The following is a 19,106-nucleotide window of genomic DNA, read 5'->3' on the forward strand; positions in this document are numbered from 1 at the left end:
GCCATGCCCACATCCTAATGGGGCACCTGAGGGACGTCGGTGGCTGAGTAAGGGGCTTCTCCCAAGCGAGTGTTGGACGGCCATGCCCACATCCTAATGGGGCACCTGAGGGACGTCGGTGGCTGAGTAAGGGGCTTCTCCCGAGCCAGTGTTGGACGGCCATGCCCACATCCTAATGGGACACCTGAGGGACATCGGTGGCTGAGTAAGGGGTTCCTCCCGAGCGAGTGTTGGACGGCCATGCCCACATCCTAATGGGGCACCTGAGGGACGTCGGTGGCTGAGTAAGGGGCTTCTCCCGAGCGGGTCTGGAGGCCGTGGAAGTGCAGCGCAGCCTCATAGGGCACCTGCCTACCCTGCCTGGAATTGAGCGGCAATTGGGACTCCCACTGCCCCCACCAAAGCCTGTGCCCCTGATGTCTGTCCAGAGCACGGCTTCCTCCTCGGTGGTCCGCAGAGGCCGCTGGGCCTCGCATGGTCCTTTCTGGGCACCGAGTGTGTATGTTGGGGGAACAGGAGCCCGGCAGGGCCGTCTTGCAGGGCTCAGCAGTGGGGGCCGTGGGGTTGGTGCACCAGGGCAGGAGAGCTGCCCGGCTCCTGCCAGGTGTCGAGAGGGCCTCAGCTCTCCCAGGCACCGTCCCCTGTCCCCCCGTCTCCCCCGTCCCCTCCGTCCCCCCATCTCCCCGTCCCCCCATCCAGGGCCGCAGCAGCCCAGCTGTCCCAGGCACTGTCCTCCGTTCCCCCGTCCAGGCACTCTCCCCCCATCCCCCTGTCCCCCATCCAGGCACTGCCCCCGTCCCCCCGCCCCTGTCCAGGGCCACAGCAGCTGGTATTGAGTGTGAGTATGAGCTTTGGCTCTGGGTCCTGAGCGTCCCCTCCCCAAGTTCCCCACGTGGCTTCCCGGTCTGCATCTCCCAGGGTGGGAGTTGGTTTTTGTATTAATAACTGAGGTGTGACACTCGGGCTGTACCCGCTAGCTGTGTAACTCATGCAGCTCAGTGCCTTTAGCTCATCGTGAGGCCGTGTCTCTGTCCGTGCCGTCTAATAGGGGATATTTTCACCCTCACGGCGAGAAGGGATGGATTTGTTTTCCTCGTGAAGTCGGTGACATTTGCTTTTCAGGTTCTGCTTGGTGGCCTCCAGCCTCTTGTCCTCAACGAGGGTTTTGGCAGCTCCCTCTCCGTGGCCTGTGAGTGTCCCCACTCCCTTGCGTGGAAAAGGGCCGGAGCTCTGGGGCTCACAGAGAGGGTGGGCGTGATGTCTTTTTCCTGACGTGGCATCGGGGTGTCTTAACTGCCTGGACACCTGGCTGCGCAGGGTAGCACGGACCCTACAGGCTGCGGCTCAGCCCCCAGCACCCGCCCCACCTTTAATGCTCGGCCCCCAGCACCGGCCCCACCTTTAGCGCCACCCTGGGTCCCCCAGCACCCGCCCCACCTTTAGCGCCACCCTGGGTCCCCACATCCCTGGCTACACACTGTGGCTCCCACAACCCCCTGTTCGGGTTCACGGTCCTCCCGCAGGACTCTCGGAACTGGGGAGTGAGAGTTTGTTCCCTGCTGTTGTAAAGGGCATAACCTGGGGGAAGCCAGGCGGGCAGAAGCCCCCACCCATGTCCAGGGCCCCATGTAGGGTCCGGAGCTTCCCTGCCCTCCCTGGTGCCAGTCCTGACCCTACCATAGCCGAGTGTCTGCGTCGGCACAGGGGCGTGTAGGAAGAAAAGGCGTCCTACTGCTTAGGAGATAGGTACGTCCGGGACCCGGGGCCTTCTCCCCCTCAGTCCACAGGGAAGGTCCCCCGGATGGCGCCTGCCCCTTCCCCCTCCCTACCCAGCTTCTGCATGCACTCCCCGGAGATGGTCCACACGTCCTGCCGCTTTCTGGCAGGGGAGAGCTGAGGCCTGTGTCTCCAGGACGCTGCCTCTCGGGCAGTCTCCAGCCCTCCTCGAGAAAGGCAGGCAGTGTGGCGCGAGCAGGCTGGCCTCAGGCGGAGCCTCTGGGCAGTGTCCCCTCGGGATGTTTGCCTTGCTGGATCTCATACCTGGCTCTGACACGCTGCTGTGTCCCCCGTGTGCCTGCGCCTGGGGTCTCCGTGTGTGTGTCTGTGTACACGCATGTGGTTTTGCTTTCTTGTGGGATGGAAAATCTAACAGTAGTCAGGGCGTGGTCGCTCACACCTGTAATCCCGGCACTTTGGGAGGCTAAGGTAGGTGGATCACTTGAGGTCGGGAGTTTGAGACCAGCCTGGCCAACGTGGCGAAACCTTGTCCCTACCAGAAATATCAAAAATTAGCCGGGCATGGTGGCACATGCCTCTAATCACAGCTACCTGGGAGGCTGAGGTAGGAGAATCACTTGAACCCGGGAGGCGGAGGCTGCAGTAAGCCGAGATGGCGCCACTACACTCCAGCCTGGGTGACAGAGCGAGACTGTCTCAAAACAAAACAAAACAAAATGCAGGCACGGACATTTCAGCGCCCCCTTCCTGTGGATGCTGAGAGGGTTTCCAGAAGAAGGAGAATGTCCCCGTGCTGGTGGCTCATCCAGGTGTGCGGCGGGGCGTGGGCAGAGGAGAGGCGCCGGGCTCCAGTTTTCTCTCCTGTGGATGCGTCGCCCCCCCCCACGGTGGTCCTCTGCGGAAGTCCCCCTGTCCGTCCCGTTGGCAGCCGCAGTGGAAGGACAGATGGATGGACAGGCTGTGACCGGGACAGCCCAGTGTGACTCCAGCCCCGGCGGTCGCGGTTGTGGCATTCTCACTGTCGGGGGGCTGTTCCCGTGGCTCTCGTGGCTGTGGAGGGGCGTGCATGGGGCGGTCCCTGTGGCCAGAACCTGGCGGTGGCGGGTGGAGGACTTGAGCCCGGCTCAGCGGTCAGAGCTGCTGCTTGTTCCCCCACACAGAGGCATTGGGTGGAGCTGCCTCAGGTATCCCTCCTGGCTGGGGTGCGTGCGTCACCCCGAATCCAGCCCATGCTGAGGAGCCTCGCAGGCAGGGCCCAGCAGCTTATGCTCCAGGCCATTGCAGTCCGTTTCTCCAGAAGGCCCTGCTGGTGGGTGGTCCCAGGAGCGGGGCCTCAGTGGGGGATCCCAGGACAGTGGAGCCTGGGAGGGGCCCCAGTGTTGAGGCGTGGAGGTGCTGTCTGGAACTAGGGGGTGCCCGCGAAGCGGCACGGCGCCCAGTCCCTGTGCTGGAAGAGAGATGAGCTGCGGTGGGGGGTGGGGGACTACGTCTCACAGATCCCTCACCCAGGGCACATGAGGAGATTCCTCCCCAAAACGCCCAGGAAGGAAGTTAAATTTTAATATGGGTCTGGTTTAGAGAAACTAGGTTAGCCATGAGTGGGTGTTTCTGGATGCTTGGGCAGTAAGGAGGGTCGGTAGCTCCAGAAATCCGCTGGCCGCTAAGCAGGGCTGAGGGGCACCGACTGCCGTCCCTTCTTCAGCCACGGCCACTCGGCCACATCAGTGTCTCCGGCCACCTCCCTCGTGTCCAGCATCAACACAGCACTGCACCCCTGACCCAGTCCAGTGGAGAAAACTGGCATCCAAAAATAAACCAGGAGTCAGCCAAAAAATGCGAATTAAAAGCACACCCCGGCCAGGCGCGGTGGCTCACGCCTGTAATCCCAACACTTTGGGAGGCCGAGGCAGGCGGATCACCTGGGGTCAGGAGTTCAAGACCATCCTGGTCAAGATGGTGAAACCCCGTGTCTGCTAAAAATACAAAAATTAGCCAGATGTGGTGGCGGGTGCCTGTAGTCCCAGCTACTCGGGAGGCTGAAGCAGAGAATTGCATGAACCTGGGAGGCAGAGGTTGCAGTGAGCCAAGATCATGCCACTGCACTCCAGCCTGGGCAAAAGAGTGAGACTCTGTCAACAACAACAACAAGAAAAGCACACCCCCAGCATGGCTGTGCCCAGAAACACAGAAGTGGGGTCACCACAGCTCACACCTATAATCCCAGCACTTTGGGAGGCCGAGGAGGGAGGATTGTTTGAGCTCAGGAGTTCGAGACCAGCCTAGGCAACATAGCAAGATCCCATCTCTACCAAAAAAAAAAAAAAAAAAATAGCCAGACATGGGGGTCTCCTGTGGTCCCAGCTACTCAGGAGGCTGAGGCAAGAGGATTGCTTGAGCCTGAGAGATAAGTTACAGTGAGCTGAGATCGTACCACTGTGCTCCAGCCTGGGCGACAGAGCCAGACCCTGTCTCAAAACAAAAACAAAAGCTCAAAGAAGCACTGGGGTGGGTGTGTAGGAGTCAGACCCCTGGGAGCAGCAGGTGGAGGATGACTCGGTGCAGCCACTGTGGAGACGGCCTGGCGGCTCCTCAAAAACACACACAGAGCTCCCATCCAACCCAGCAAGACCACTCCCAGCTACGTACCCAGGTGGAGTGGAAACCCACGGCCGCGCAGAAGCCCGTGTGCAAACACAGCCGCAGACTCCAGCAGCCAGACGGTGGCTACAGCCCAGATGGCCGTCAGCAGAGGAGACGTAGCGCGGCCCTCCGTGCACTGGAACACAACCCAGCCACGAAAAGGAAGAAGCTCTGACTCAGGCCACGGCGTGGACGCACCTTGAGGACGCCAGGCTCAATGAGACACGCCAGACACAGAGGACATGCCGTGTGTGATCCCATTTCTATGAAATGTCCAGGGCACGCCCGGCCACAGAGACAGGGAGTTACATGGTGGTTTATTATACATTTTTCATGAAAATAAAATATACAATACTCAAAAAAAAAGATAACATATTAACTTCTAATTTATGTATGTCAGGTTGCTATGTTTTTACAATGTTTGTGGTTTATTGATGATGACTCACAACATAAAGACTATGGCATTATGGCTACATGTTCTAATTCTGATATATACATATCCCATCATTCATTAAATTAAATACAAGTATGAGTAGTATGATGTCTGTTTTCTAAAATCTGAGTTTCACCTGGCTCCAGTATGATCATTATATGATGGAGTGCAAGCAACATGTTAATGCCAATTGTTATTGATATGGCTTCCTTGAATATGTAAACAAGACTGATCAATTGAAGGTCTTATTTCTGCATTAAACTACCTGAGATATTATCCAAATTCAAGAGAACTGTATAGTTAGTGTTTATTCTGTTTGATGAATAAATGGCCTATAGCCTATCTAATGGATCACTTTTTCCAGTACTAATCATATCTCTTCGTTAAGAAATAGCATGCATAAGCCATACATACAGGAAGTAATATCTGTCATCTTGATCTACGGTCTTATCCTCCTCCCCTTAGATAAGGATGATTGGGGAAGAGTACTCTTTGGCTTGTTGACACCAGCACAGCTGACACACCTAGGTATCTGTTTGGTCTCCTGTGAACTTTCAACCAAGATTTAAGGATGCCACTCTGGTAGGTGTTTTCAGACAAAGTGAATATATGATTGTGGAGTTCCATGGCTTGTTTCAACAATGAGACCTTATGTTGTCTTGAGGACGTGAGATGACATGAAAACTAGACTTGCTGGCCCATATCTTTTCTGGGGTTTTCTAGTTTGAGCTTAAGATAAAGAAATATATTTGGGATATAGTGTCTCTCACCTGCTTCTATTAGCTTCTAGAAGACCACTTATCAATTCTTTCCTCCTGATTTAGTGGAAAATATTTTGGCAGTTCCTCAAAAAGTTAAAGATAAAATTACCATATAACCCAACAATTCTACTCCAAAGTACACACTCAAAAGAATTGAATACAGATGTTCAAATGAATACATGTACGTGAATGTTCATAGCAGCACTATTCACTGGCTGGAGTTCCAGACCAGCCTGGCCAATGTGGCGAGACCCTGTCTCTACTAAAAATAGAAAAATTAGCTGGGCATGGTTGCTCACGCTTGTAGTCCCAGCTACTCAGGAGGCTGAGGCACAAGAATCACTTGAACCCAGGAAGCAGAGGCTGCAGTGAGCTGAGGTCACACCACTGCACTCCAGCAAGGGTGACAAAGTGAGATTCTGTCTCAAAAAAAAAAAAAAAGTAAAGGAAGGTATGATGACAATGTCACACAAAACAATGAATACCAATAAAAAGATAGAAATTATTAAAAAGAACCAAATGAAAATTCTGGAGTTCAAAAGTACAATAACTAAAATTTTAAAATTTATTAGAAGGGCTCAATAGTAGATTTGAACTGGCAGAAGAAACAAGAAGTAAACTTGAAGATAGAACAATAGAGATTATGTTCAAAAGAACAGAAAACATAAAGAATAAAGAAAAACAAAGAGAGTCTCAGAGAATGTAGAACATCATTAAGCATACCAGCATACACGTATGGGAGTACCAGACAGGCAGGGGAGATACAAAGGATCAGAAAAAATATTCAAAGAAATAATGGCTGAAAACTTCCCATATTTGTGGAAAAACAATAACCTACATATCCAGGAAGCTCAATGAATTCCAATGAGTAAATGCAGAGATTGACGAATGGAAACATCACAGTAAGATTTCTGAAAGTCAAAAACAAGAAGAAAGTCTTGAAAGCAGTGTGAGAAAAATGATTTGTTATTTACAAGGGAACCCCAGGAAGATTAACAGCTGACTTCAGCAGAAGCAATGGAGGCCAGAAGCAAAAGGATAACATATTAAAAATGCTCAAAGAAAAAAGAACCTGTCATCTAAGAATTCTGTACCTGGCAAAGCTGTGTTTCAAAAATGAAGGCAAAATAAAGACTTCCTCAATTAAAAAAAAAAAAAGTTGGAGAATCTACTGCTCTCAAAACCCCCTGAAAAGAGTTCTCTAAATACTTAAAGAAGTTATTCAAGCTGAAAGCAAGTGAGCCTAGGTAGTTATTCAAATCAATATAAAGAAGTAAAATGCTTGTAAAGGTAATTATATAAATATAAAAGACAGTAGAAATGTAATTTTCTCTTAAGTGATTTTAAAATAAATTCTATAAAATAATATGTATATAATGTATTTTGGGGTCTATAACATATAAAAGTGTAATATATTTGCCAAAGAAGATAGGTGGATGCAAAGCGATACAGGACTAAGGAAATGACTACAGATGGTAGATTAATATTTATTATAATGTCTTTCTTGGCTTATAGCATCAATAAAGGTAATATGTATAATAATACCACAATAGATGGCAAAAAGGGAATAGAGCTATATAGGTGTAACATTTCTGTATAAGACTGAAATTAAGCTAGTGTAAATTAGAAACTTATTTGGGTGAGTTAAGATATATGCAGTAAACCCTAGAGCAACCACTGAAAAAAATTCAAAAAACATAGTGAAAAAAATTATTAAGGAAGTTTAAATGCTACATTATAAAATAATTAGTTAATGAAAAAGAAAGAAGTAAAGAGGAATAGAGGAACAAAAACATATGAGACATACAGGAGAAGAAGAATGACATAATAAACTCAACTATATCAATAATAAAATTACATGTGAATAGAGTAAATATGTAAATTAAAAGGCAGAGATTCCCAGGCTGGATAAAATCTCCAGGTTTAATATCTCTTTCCCCAAATAAAATGCAGCTTTTTTTTTCTATGATGTATTTGATCACTGTGCTGGTTTACAAAAGATTTCTAACCTTTCTGAAGTCTTTAAAATCAGTGGCGAAGTGTTCTATCTCATTTCACCCATATCGGAGACTCAAATCCTGAAAAATACCAAGTTGACCTGCCCATTCTTGAGTTCTACTGAATGGTGTATTCCCAGATCACTATGGATATTGCTGTTTACTTAACCAATTACTTTTAGTCAACAAGATTTGAACAATGCTTTTGATTCACACAGCGTGAGACCTAGACTTCCCTCATATTGAAATAGGGGCATTAGCATCCTGGATTCCTGCACCGGCTTTCAAACCTTATGATTCCTGCACTCCAAGAAGGCATGTTATCTGGGCATTGTCCTCTCTGTGATGGGAAAGAACAGTTTTTTCAACAAATGTTGCTAGGACAACTGGATATCTAGATACAAAAGATACTGCATTTATGTTACCAGTTTTCTGTGTCAGTCCATTTTGCTCTGATGTAACAGAATACTGCAGACTGGGTATTTGTAATGGTGGAAATTTATTGGCTCACATTTCTGGAGGCTGGAAAGATCAAGGGGCTGGCATATGATGAGGGCCTTCTCACTGTGTCATCCTATGGTAGAAGGGCAAAGAGAGGATATGGATGGGACAAATATCTTCTTTTATAGGAACCCACCCCTGAAATAACAGCATTAATCCATTGATGAGGGCAGAGCTCTTACAGCCTAATCACCTTTTAAATGTTGCTTTATTAAACACTGTTGCATTGAGGGTTACGTTTCCAACATAGGCTTTTGAAATGAAATGAAAAATTTGACCATTCCCAACTATAGTTTGAAATTTCAATGCTCCTTTCTTAGTACGTGATTGAACATGGATAAGATAATCAGTAATGGTGGATGTAAGAACACTATTAACCAACTTGACTCCACTGGCATATGTAGAACGCAACACCCAACAATAGCAGAATGCACATTATGTTCAAGTGCTTATGAAGCATTATTTTGTATATATGTGTTTTCTCCTTTTTTTGATAAAGTTAGCTAGTAGAGTGCCTATGTAGTTAATATTTTTTAAAAACCACAGTCTTCTCAATTATTAATTACATCTATGGTTTTTAAAATATTATCTTCATTGATTTCTGCTTGAATCCTTATTCCTTTCTTTCTTGTACTTTCTTTTATTTTTGCTCTTTTTTAGTGTTTTAAGATGAAAATTGAATTCTTTCATTCATCTACTTTTTCATTTTTAAAAATAACAAAAACATTTAGTGCAATGAATTTTCCTCTAGAACTGCCTTTAAATGCATATTACAGATTCTCATATGTTGTATATTTTAAAATATATGTAAATATATATTTGCATACAAAAACATATTTACATACAAAATATGTGTTTACATATTTAAACATATGTATTTTCTGTTTATATTTTTCCTTTTACTCAGGAGTTAATAGGATATTTTTAAAATTTCTTGGTGAAAGAGCCTTTATGTTATTGTTAGTAAAGTCTATTTTTTTGCATTGTGATCAGATAGTGCAGTTTTTAATATTTCTTGAGTTACTAATTTTTCTTTCCAACCTAATATATAATCAGTTTTTCTGACTATGCCATGGGCACTTAAGAACAATACATATCTTCTATTATCTGTCAAGTTTAATATATAGCCATAAAATCTACACTATTTTTATGTTGCCATTTTTGCCCACTTGATCTGTCTTTTTCTGATAATGGTGTATTATAGTTTTCTATACGGGATCATCTATGTCTGGTCTCCTTACATCTCATACATCTCATGTAGTTTTTTATTCATAAAGGTGGTTATTATGTTATTTGGTATATAAGTCTCCATAAGGGTCAAATCTTCATGTGTATTATATCTTTTAGCATAAAAAACGTGGCCTTCTTTGTCTTGGTTAACACTGTGGGACTTGAATACATTGTGTAATATAAGAATCACTACTCTTGCATGTGATTGGCATGAAAAAAAAAGATTACTCCTATCTCTTTTTGTTTTCATATGCCTGATATACTTTCGCCCATCCCTTTATTTTCAGTCTTTTAGAATCCATTTGTTTAGATGCATCTCTCATAGAAAACATATTATGTTTAATTTTGTGAGCCTGCTGAAAATATTTTTCTTCTAGTGGGTGTGTGGAGTCCACTCACGTGTGTGTGTGTGTGTGTGTGTGTGTGTGTGTAGCCATGACTGATAATTTTGTTTGTATTTTCTTTATATTTGATACGCTGTTTTGTCACGTTGTAGTCTTTGCTTGCCTATTTATTTATTCATACTTAGGAGAGTTTTTATTTTTGTCGGAGTGTTTACTTTTGTACCTCTCAATTCTGTTAGTTCTGTGTTTTCCTAGTTAATCTTTAACTTATGATTTATCGGTTTAGGCGACGTTCTTCAACACTCCCCTATTGCTCATGCAACGTGCTTTCGGTTTTCCTGTTTTTCTTTCCTCCTCCTGTGTTTAGTTGTCTTATTTCTACTTTGTCACAATATAGTGACATTTGTATGCTAGTCTTCTACCCTGGATAAGGAATATACATCTGTCAGGTGGAAGGAATATCATGTTGTATGCTGCTGTCAAATAGATCCTAACATACTTTCATAATCTTTTAAATGATATAATCCAAGTTCACAGTTAACTCCTGACTTTTTATTTCTATCATATTCAGTAGATATATCAGCATTGGCAGCCATCCCACTGAAATATCACTTCACATTTTGCTTAGACCAAAGGGTTCTGAGAAGCTTCTGGAGCTGTCGTGAAAGCCAGTTTCACTAAAGTCAAGTCAGACATCTGCCTGTGCTGCTTTCTGCTATAAAGCTGAATGCAGGAGATACACTGTTAGGAGCATCAGTGTGGTGTGAGGAATGTTTACTCATTGGTAGTAGACTTGTCTGGATCAAGGATAAGCACAAGTATCTGAGATGCTGAGGTGTGGCTGAATGAATGGCCATCTGTTCTATTGCAACCGGATAAATAACACATTCAGAGCAGGCCCAACTGGTGGACTCCTCAATTATCTCACAGGACCACTATCATGTGTCTTTCATTTTTCACATCACAGTGTATTTTCATAAAATCTTTATTGATAGACCACAACTTTAGCATTTCCCATTCAAGATACAACTACTGTGTCACTTGGATGGCCTGGTAGAGAGGAAATTGGCTATTTTCAGAGTAAAGAATTCAAGGAGGAAACAAATTTATAAATGAAATGACGAAGGTGATGAGATCAAGCAATGCTGATGTTTGTAGCAAGGAGTAGAGAGCTGAGATGCCTGTAGGCACGGTGGCTCACGCCTGTAATCCCAGCACTTTGGGAGGCCGAGGCGGGCGGATCACGAGGTCAGGAGATCGAGACCATCCTGGCTAACACGGTGAAACCCCGTCTCTACTAAAAATACAAAAAATTAGCTGGGTGTGGTGGCAGGCGCCTGTAGTCCCAGCTACTTGGGAGGTTGAGGCAGGAGAATGGTGTGAACCCAGGAGGCGGAGCTTGCAGTGAGCCAAGATCACACCACTGCATTCCAGCCTGGACTACAGAGCGAGACTCCGTCTAAAAAAAAAAATAAAAAATAAAAAATTTAAAAAAAAAAAAAAAAAAGAAATTATAGTGGAACCAATCCTGTGCTGTATTTTTTATTAATTTAGAGCATTCTCTGATCTGATTTATTTTCTATGTGATATTTTGCTGCAGGTTAAAAGCTGAAACAACTTCAAGGAAACTTCAGGGAAAAGAGGTGAGCAGCCGCTTCGGTACTTTTGAAATTCTTTGTGTGTTCTGTGGGCAGTGATGTCAGAACGTCAAGGACTGTGAGTTCATTATTTCGGAGGCTTAAAGGAGATTATTCTTTTGGTAGATATATTTCCCCATGGGTGTCCCTACCTTGTTCAAGGATTCCTTATTATTGTTTCTTCTCTTTGTTTAAATCTCTTTTTGAAATGACCTAAACAACTGTGGAGAATCATTGACATGTTTCCTTTTTTCACTGTTCCTGATGGGTGAAAATAATCTTGTAGTGAAATTCAGATGTTCTAATATTTTTTTTAAATCTTTATCTGGCACATTCATAACATAGATGTTTCTATACATATTAGTACTGTAATCATACCATATATTATTCTGTTACCTCACTTACTCCTTAAACTTTTAGTTGATTAAAGAGTTTTTATGAAGTTCCCCAATAGATTTTTTTCTTTTTTGAGACATAGTCTCACTCTGTTGCCCAGGCTGGAGTGCAGTGGTGTGATTTTGGCTCACTGCAACCTCCCCCTCCTGGGTTCAAGCAATTTTCCTGCCTCAGCCTCGGATTACAGTAGCTCGGATTACAGGTGCGTGCCACCACCCCCAGCTAATTTTTGTATTTTCAGTAGTGACGGGGTTTCACCATCTTGGCCAGGCTGGTCTTGAACTCCTGACCTCGCGATCCACCCGTTTTGGCTTCTCAAAGTGCTGGGATTACAGGCTTGAGCCACCACGCCTGGCCAGATTTTAATCTAATTTTATTAGAGCAATTCAGTCATATGTTTTTTCATGCTGTGTATATGAGAGTTCCATTATTCAGATACTAAACAAATGTCTACTGTACATTTACCGTGCTCACTGATGATGCATTAGATAACCATGCACAAAAGAAGCCTGGCTGGGGAAATGCTTATTTGTTGGGAGGGTGCATGTTTGGATCGATGACGAGAATAATTGTCTGAGGATGCTGAGGGACTCATTCCAGATGTCAATCTGAGGTCCAGATGTGCGGCCCTCCAGTAGGACAAATAAGACTCTCAGAGCCTGGCTCTATTTGGGAATCCCTCGGTGACAACATGGTACCCCTGTGAGCATGCCTTTTCCATCTCTCCGAAGAGGGCAGTAGCATCCTGTCTTATGAGTCAGTATGCCCTTTAGTATGCTTAGTGACCCAAGACTTGCTTTAATTGTAGATAGATACTTACATATAGGATATATTTCTTAAGTAACAAATGAAACACTTTAGAAGATTGAATTAAGGGTCAAGGAACTGTGATATGTCTGAAAATCTCATTAATGTTGTGCTGAAAGAAGGAAATATGGCATGCCTCTATTAAATAATGACAGTGGAACCAAGTTTAGTGCTTTGTTACTTTTACTGCGGAGTATTTTCTAAGATTATGTTTGCTTTTTTTTCTTTCATGTTTTGCTGTGATACAAGGCCTGGAATCTGATCCTCTGCTTCAGAGAATAGGGGTGAGTAGCTAAACCATTATCTTTTGAAATTCATATGTCATGTGCTGTTTGCTAGGTCTTTAGGTCGTTTTGTACATCTTTTCAGAACCTTATTGGAGGACATTTTCATGATATGTCCTTTTCCTCATTGAGACCCTCACCATGTCACCTACACTATTGAATCCTTATCATTTCTCTTTTAATTTTAACTCTCTTTTGCTTTTATGGAAAAATGTAGAATTTAAGAGATTTCATATTGGAGCAATATGAAAGGCAATTTGAGAGGCAATATGAAAGGCAATTTCATATTGGAGCAGAATGTATTGTAGTGAAATCCAGGTGTGCCAAAATATTAACAAATTTTCCTCATCTGTTTCATTATTGGGGTTTCAGAATAGAGACTCCATGGTTCATAATATCTTTGTGGTCATACTACATTATATTTCTGCTTCTCATTTAATTATTAAATATTGACTTGAATTAGTCTTTTTCTCATTGTTGCAACAAGGTAAGTTATATAGGAAATTTTCTTCTCTTGATGGCATGTCTGAGATAATCATAGATATAAGATAACTGGCTGGTTTCTAGAATGCATATAATTTTTATTTCTTGATCTGTGTGTGAGTGCTTGCTGTGTTTGCATCATGCAAATACATGAGCTTTACAATTTTAGTGTATGCATTTTTCTACATGTATATTATTCTTCAATAGAAAGTAAAAAAACTTATCAAACTAGTCAAAATATTGGTTAATACATAAAAAAAGTCTCAAGTAGATTATGTATTACATGGTGCTTATTGATTGACGCCCTCATAATAGATCAAGTGGGTTCTCTCTTTAGTACAGGGCTTTTTAGCAAATCATGTCATGAGTAGTTACTCAAGTATTTTTATTTTCAAACATTTATATTTTTTCTATGCATATTCTTAAATTCTCTTATACTTTTTTCTCTGTTATTAAAACATGCTGAACAATCTCAAGTCTTAAAGACTGTAGTATTGTCTCTACATATTCATGTATTTTAGTACTCAATTCTTTATACTTTCTTTGACAGATCACTTGAACTGGCACATGTCTCTTGTTTTGCAGAGAGGGAATTAATGTGATACCTTCATGCTTTTCTATTCTATGTGCTACATCATTGAATATACAAGCAAATATAGTTGTTAAGATTTAGTGTGATTATTTCTACACCACATGCAAAGAAGTTTCTCATAGATCTTAATAGAGGCCCACATGCATTGTACAGTTTAGAATTTGGGGAAATATTGATGAAGTTGGGTAAAGTTTAAAGCCAAAAGTCAGAACAGTGAACTCCTTGCTTAAGGATTTCCTTGGAGATTACTTAGTCAATACACAACTGATAAATTTAAGTGCTTTTCACCTTTTGAGTTCTTGACTACTAAAGCTAAAATGTGTTTCAACTTTTAATCCTGCTTCCCTAATTTTCCCTTTTTTAGTTTAAGATCAAATAGCTCCAGCCATAAATTACTGCCAAGAGTAACCACTTCATTTTAAGAAAGCTTCACAATATAGAAGAAAATAAAATTATTTATGACAGATGTATTTTTAACCTTTTCCCCATGCTTTCCAGAGGAAATATGTTTAACCATCTGCCCTATATTAGAGAAAAACTTTCTATGCTAATACAGGTATCTATCAATCCATTTATCTTTCTATATAAGATGTATTGATCATAACCAATTAATTTTATTTGGTAGTAATATATGTTGTACAATCTCCTGAGGTCCTATAGGTCTTGAAGTCTCTATGTCAAAAACTATAGATGTGCCAGTGTCCTCAGTGAATGTGAAGGACACCACATTTTCCTTAGCCATTTCTTGTTTTCAGAATGATGGTTATCAACATTTTGCTACTGCAAGATACCATACACTTATAATCAGAATATGCCAGTTTGTATGCACTCATGCCTCTGTTTCTGTAGAGCATTCCTAGAATGAGTAATGCTGGAAAATTAGGTCCATGTAATTTCTTTAATGAGTTATAGTCAAATCATGAAATATTCAGGTTACCATTATTTCAGTAATGTATTAGAATGTCAAGGTAAAGTTATCTATATTGTATATATACACACAGCGTAGATATAATTTATACAACATCTATATTTATACAACAGATATATATTTATTTATATATTTATACAACATAAAATATATTTTATTAAACGAAATATATTTTATTGTTTAATATAGATTCTTAAGTGATAAATATGTTTAACATTATTAAAATAGGTTAAAATAAGTTATAGTTAATACAATGAAAATTGGCAGTCCTTTTACAAAACATATGCCATAACTATAACATTTATCACTGACAGTCATACCAGGATAGTCTTTTATTTCCAATCGCTTAAATATTCCTTATTGCAAAAAAAATTTGAAGACTAAAATTCAGAAGTTTTGAAAGAGCCATTGCCTGGGTAAATTATACAGGTTTCAGTTTTATTTATAATTTTGTATATATTTATAAATTAATGCATGATAAATTAATAACTTGTGATATGCAATGCAAAGATGACAGTGAAAGGACAAAATTGATTAGATTGATAAAGTCCTGTTAACATGAAGAAATTGACCAGGATACCATCCACACTATAAAATTAGAGAAATTTATCAGGACAATTCTCTAAAATACTCTTCTCAATTTTAACATTGTAACAGGAATTTTTAAAATTTTGGTATTATGTGTGTTTCCTTCCAGATAATTTGAACAGATTCATATTTGCTATTTTTAAAGCCATATCTTTGTCCTTAGTGCTGGCAATTTATTCTTCAGAATGAACAAATAAGAAATATGTAAAAGCCATAAGTGAAGGTGTCAGGTTGAAGTAGTCAATCAGTTATGCAGAACACAAAGAATTTTATCTCGTATAATGTTTACATAGCTTTATAGAAGGGTGCTGAAAGGGCTATAAAACATGGACATTATTGTCTCATTGAAAGGTCCAATAGGTACTGAAATTCATGCTGTTATTTTTAACCAACCACCCTATAAATGTTGTATGGTGTATTTAGAGGAGAGCCCAGGGGGCTGTGTGTGTGTGTGTGTTTGAACTTGACAGGGAAGCAAGAACATCAAGTTGCCAATACACTCTGTCTATGGTTAGAATCATGCTGAAAACATGGCTCCCCCAGTTCTGGAGTGAGCCCATAGATCAAGCATTCCCAGAAGACAGAGCAGGCTCAAATCCCTGTGTACACAATATTTCATGATTATCTTATGTCAGTACTTTCAAAGTATACAGTTTGTGTGAAGACAAATCCAATGTCATTTTTCTTGGCTAGCCTATATGTGTGGTAAATCCATCATTTATTTATTTGCTTCCTGAAAATTACAATCAGATTAAGAAACTGCAGCAAAGCGGGTATGATGAGATAGAGATTGAAGTGTAAGCTTATGTTAATGATGCCCTTGGTTTGGATAAACACATCTAAGAGAAAAACGGAAAAACACACATGGCAGGGAAGCCTTGATGGAGCCAAAATATAGGACTGTATGTAGTAATGCAATCAATAGATGGGCATTTGGCAGTAATATTATTTTTCAAATATGGGTAAAAATTGCTTTGGAGAGTAAAGAGAGACAAAGTTGAAAGCAGGTTTATAGTAGGTATTGTTTTAGTGTTGATCCCTTTTTGCTGCAATAATCAAAGTGATAAATATTGAAAATTGATTCAAGCAGCATTACTTACTCCATTCTAATTTTTATATATGTCAACAGTGTCATCTTCCAAACTGTGCTATCTCCTTCATGAGAAGTGACTCTGCTGAAGTTTATAAGGTTGACATATTGCCAGCTTCAATAACGTAAAGCTGAAGTGTATACTGAATTCTTAATGCAAATAACAACTCTATTGGAAAGTAACCCAGTTGTAGAAGTGCTAATTTGTCAGGAGCTGCCTTACCAAGATCACGATGAGTACAGTTATCTCAGGATTCTGAAAGATTGTTTTCAGATTTCAACTAGTCTAGCTGAATGTTCCTTAATAGAAAGAGAGGACTTTTAGAATTGGTTCAATATGATGACCTTCTGAATTATCTCACATAGCCCGTATGTACATGCCTTTCTTTTCTCTCAGAAAATGGCAGTATCATAATAGCTTTCTTATGCAGACTTCACCTTAGGGTTTTACATTAAGGGAGGGGTCTGGTGTTTCATTTATTTTGAACTATTCGTTGTTGATTGTGTATAGTGCTTGAGTAAAAAATTGAATATAGAAACATCTAGAATAAATTTTCTTAATGATCAGGTGTTTATAAAGTGAATTATTAGCGTCAATAATGTTGGAAAGTTTTAAGAGAATATAGAAAACTTGAACATCACACAATTACATTGGGACCAAATTGTGGGGTCTCATTACAGTTAATATTTATGCATTTTTTCCAATTGATTTGTGTGCTTTTTTTCTGCATGTTTTTGGCAGATAGAATGACTATAACAAGTAACAGCAGGTCAGGAAATAAAAATAAGCAGAGCCCTATTCCTTTAAAAATCTTCACTGATGGGAGGGCCATAAAATAAGTCTTAATACATTTAAAGAATTAAATTCACGTAAACCATGTTAATTTAATTCCACAATGATATTGAATTAGAAATAAGAGGAATATCTCTTGAAAATCTCCTAAATGTTTGGAAATTTAAATTAGCATTTCTGACCTATTTATTGGTTTAAAAAGATACAAAGAAAGTAAAATTGAAAAGTCTTTTGAACTGAATAAAAATAAAAATATAGAATCTAAAACCTTATGGGATACTGATAAAACAGGATATAGGGAGTAATTTACAGCACTGAAATGGCTGTATTAGAAAAGAAAAAAGGTTTTAAATCAGTAAATTTGTATTTTACCTTAAGAAACTTAGAAAAGAACAAATTAACCCAGAGTTAAGTAAAATAAAGGCACTGATAAAGATAAGAGCAGAAATCAATGAAATATAAAACAACAAAACACAGAGAAAAATTGAGATTATCGAATCTGAGCAACAGAGTGGGAAAAAATGAAGAAAATTGAGCAACAAAGAACTGTAGGACAGCGTCTCTCATACCAATGGATGCATACACTGGAGCCCTAGAAGGATGAAAACAGAAGGAAAGAAAACTTCCCAAATTTTATGAAAAACATTAATTTATATAGCCGACATGACCAATAAAATCCAAGTAAGATAATCTCAAAGAGATCAACACCTATACACATCATGGTTAACGTGTCAAAAGACACTGAGGTGATCAGCAAGGTGGAGTGGTTGGGAGAAGGTAAAAGCAGGAAGGAGAGATGGGGACTCACAGCAACCCACACTTGAAACTGCCATAGATCCTACCAGTTGCTTCATGGACTCCATCAGGAGCCCACCTATAAGCCACTTGGGATGCATCACTCCCATCTTGCCAACAAAACCCCAAATGTTCCAAATGCCTCAGTCACTCTTTGGCAGGCTCTCCAAGTGCACTCCTGTGAAAAGCAAGTGAGAATCTCTGCAAATGGCTTGCAAGCACATATTGACAGTGGCGCCACTCTGTAGAACTGGAAGAAAGCTCACAAACATGAGAATTTCAGGACACTACCCTAAAAAAAAAGAGACTTCAGCACCTGGCTTGGCTTTATGCAACCTAGAGAAGGTAATATGGTTTGGCTCTGTGTCCCACCCAAATCTCATGTCAAATTGTAATCCCCACGTGTTGGAGGAGGGGACCTGCTGGGAGGTGATTGAATCATGGGGGTGGACTTCCCTTTTGCTGTTCTTGTGATAGAGTTCTTATGAATATCAAAACATAATAGTGTACATCTTAAATACATACAATTTTGATTTGTTAATCATACTTCAGTGAAGCTAGAAAAAAGATATAATTTTTAAAACAATAATAATATAAATTAGGGGTGAAGGAATTGACCTATGTTGGAGAGAAGATTTTGTAAACTATTTAAATTAATTGGTATCCATTCAAGCTAGATTAAATTGTTAATTTAACTGTAATACTAAGGCAACCACTAAAAACGGCTTTAAAAAATATAGCACTTGAGGCTTGGCATGGTGGCTCACGCCTGTAATCTCAGCACTTTGGGAGGCCTAGGTGGGTGGATCACAAGGTCAGGAATTTGAGACAAGCCTGACCAACATGCTGAAACTCTGTCTGTACTAAGCATACAAAAATTAGCCGGGCGTGGTGGCACACACCTGTGATCCCAGCTACTCAGGAGACTGAGGCAGGAGAATCACTTGAACCTGGGAGGTGGAGGTTGTAGTGATCACACCATTGCACTCCAGCCTGGGCGACAGAGTGAGAATTCCATCTCAAAAAAAAAAAAAAAGTATATCTATATCTATATCTATATCTATATCTAT

The 19,106-nt window shown here is 41.2% G+C and overlaps 1 protein-coding gene and 1 non-coding gene across 19 annotated transcripts in view; both read left to right on the forward strand.

The window, feature by feature from the left end:
- The window catches only part of LOC129050352 (zinc finger protein 705A-like), a 58,198-nt gene that overhangs the window by 3,661 nt on the left and 35,431 nt on the right, over positions 1 to 19,106 (forward strand). For 9 of the 18 annotated variants that reach the window (XM_054532362.1, XM_063716484.1, XM_054532369.2 and 6 more), the window contains exons 2-3: positions 11,244 to 11,286; positions 12,733 to 12,767. The gene's annotated coding sequence lies outside the window, so the exon portion shown is untranslated. Of the gene's footprint in view, positions 1 to 5,275; positions 5,393 to 11,243; positions 11,287 to 12,732; positions 12,768 to 14,340; positions 14,399 to 16,487; positions 16,548 to 19,106 lie in introns of all 18 variants that reach the window. The other 9 variants (XM_054532363.1, XM_054532375.1, XM_054532367.2 and 6 more) reach the window with 4 other exon arrangements.
- LOC129050638 (small nucleolar RNA SNORD109A) lies at positions 12,227 to 12,293 on the forward strand. The gene has a single exon (XR_008514308.1). It is a non-coding gene; the product is annotated as a small nucleolar RNA SNORD109A (small nucleolar RNA).

Source organism: Pongo abelii, chromosome 16, assembly GCF_028885655.2.
Source record: "Pongo abelii isolate AG06213 chromosome 16, NHGRI_mPonAbe1-v2.0_pri, whole genome shotgun sequence".
In the NCBI taxonomy this organism is placed as follows: domain Eukaryota; kingdom Metazoa; phylum Chordata; class Mammalia; order Primates; family Hominidae; genus Pongo; species Pongo abelii.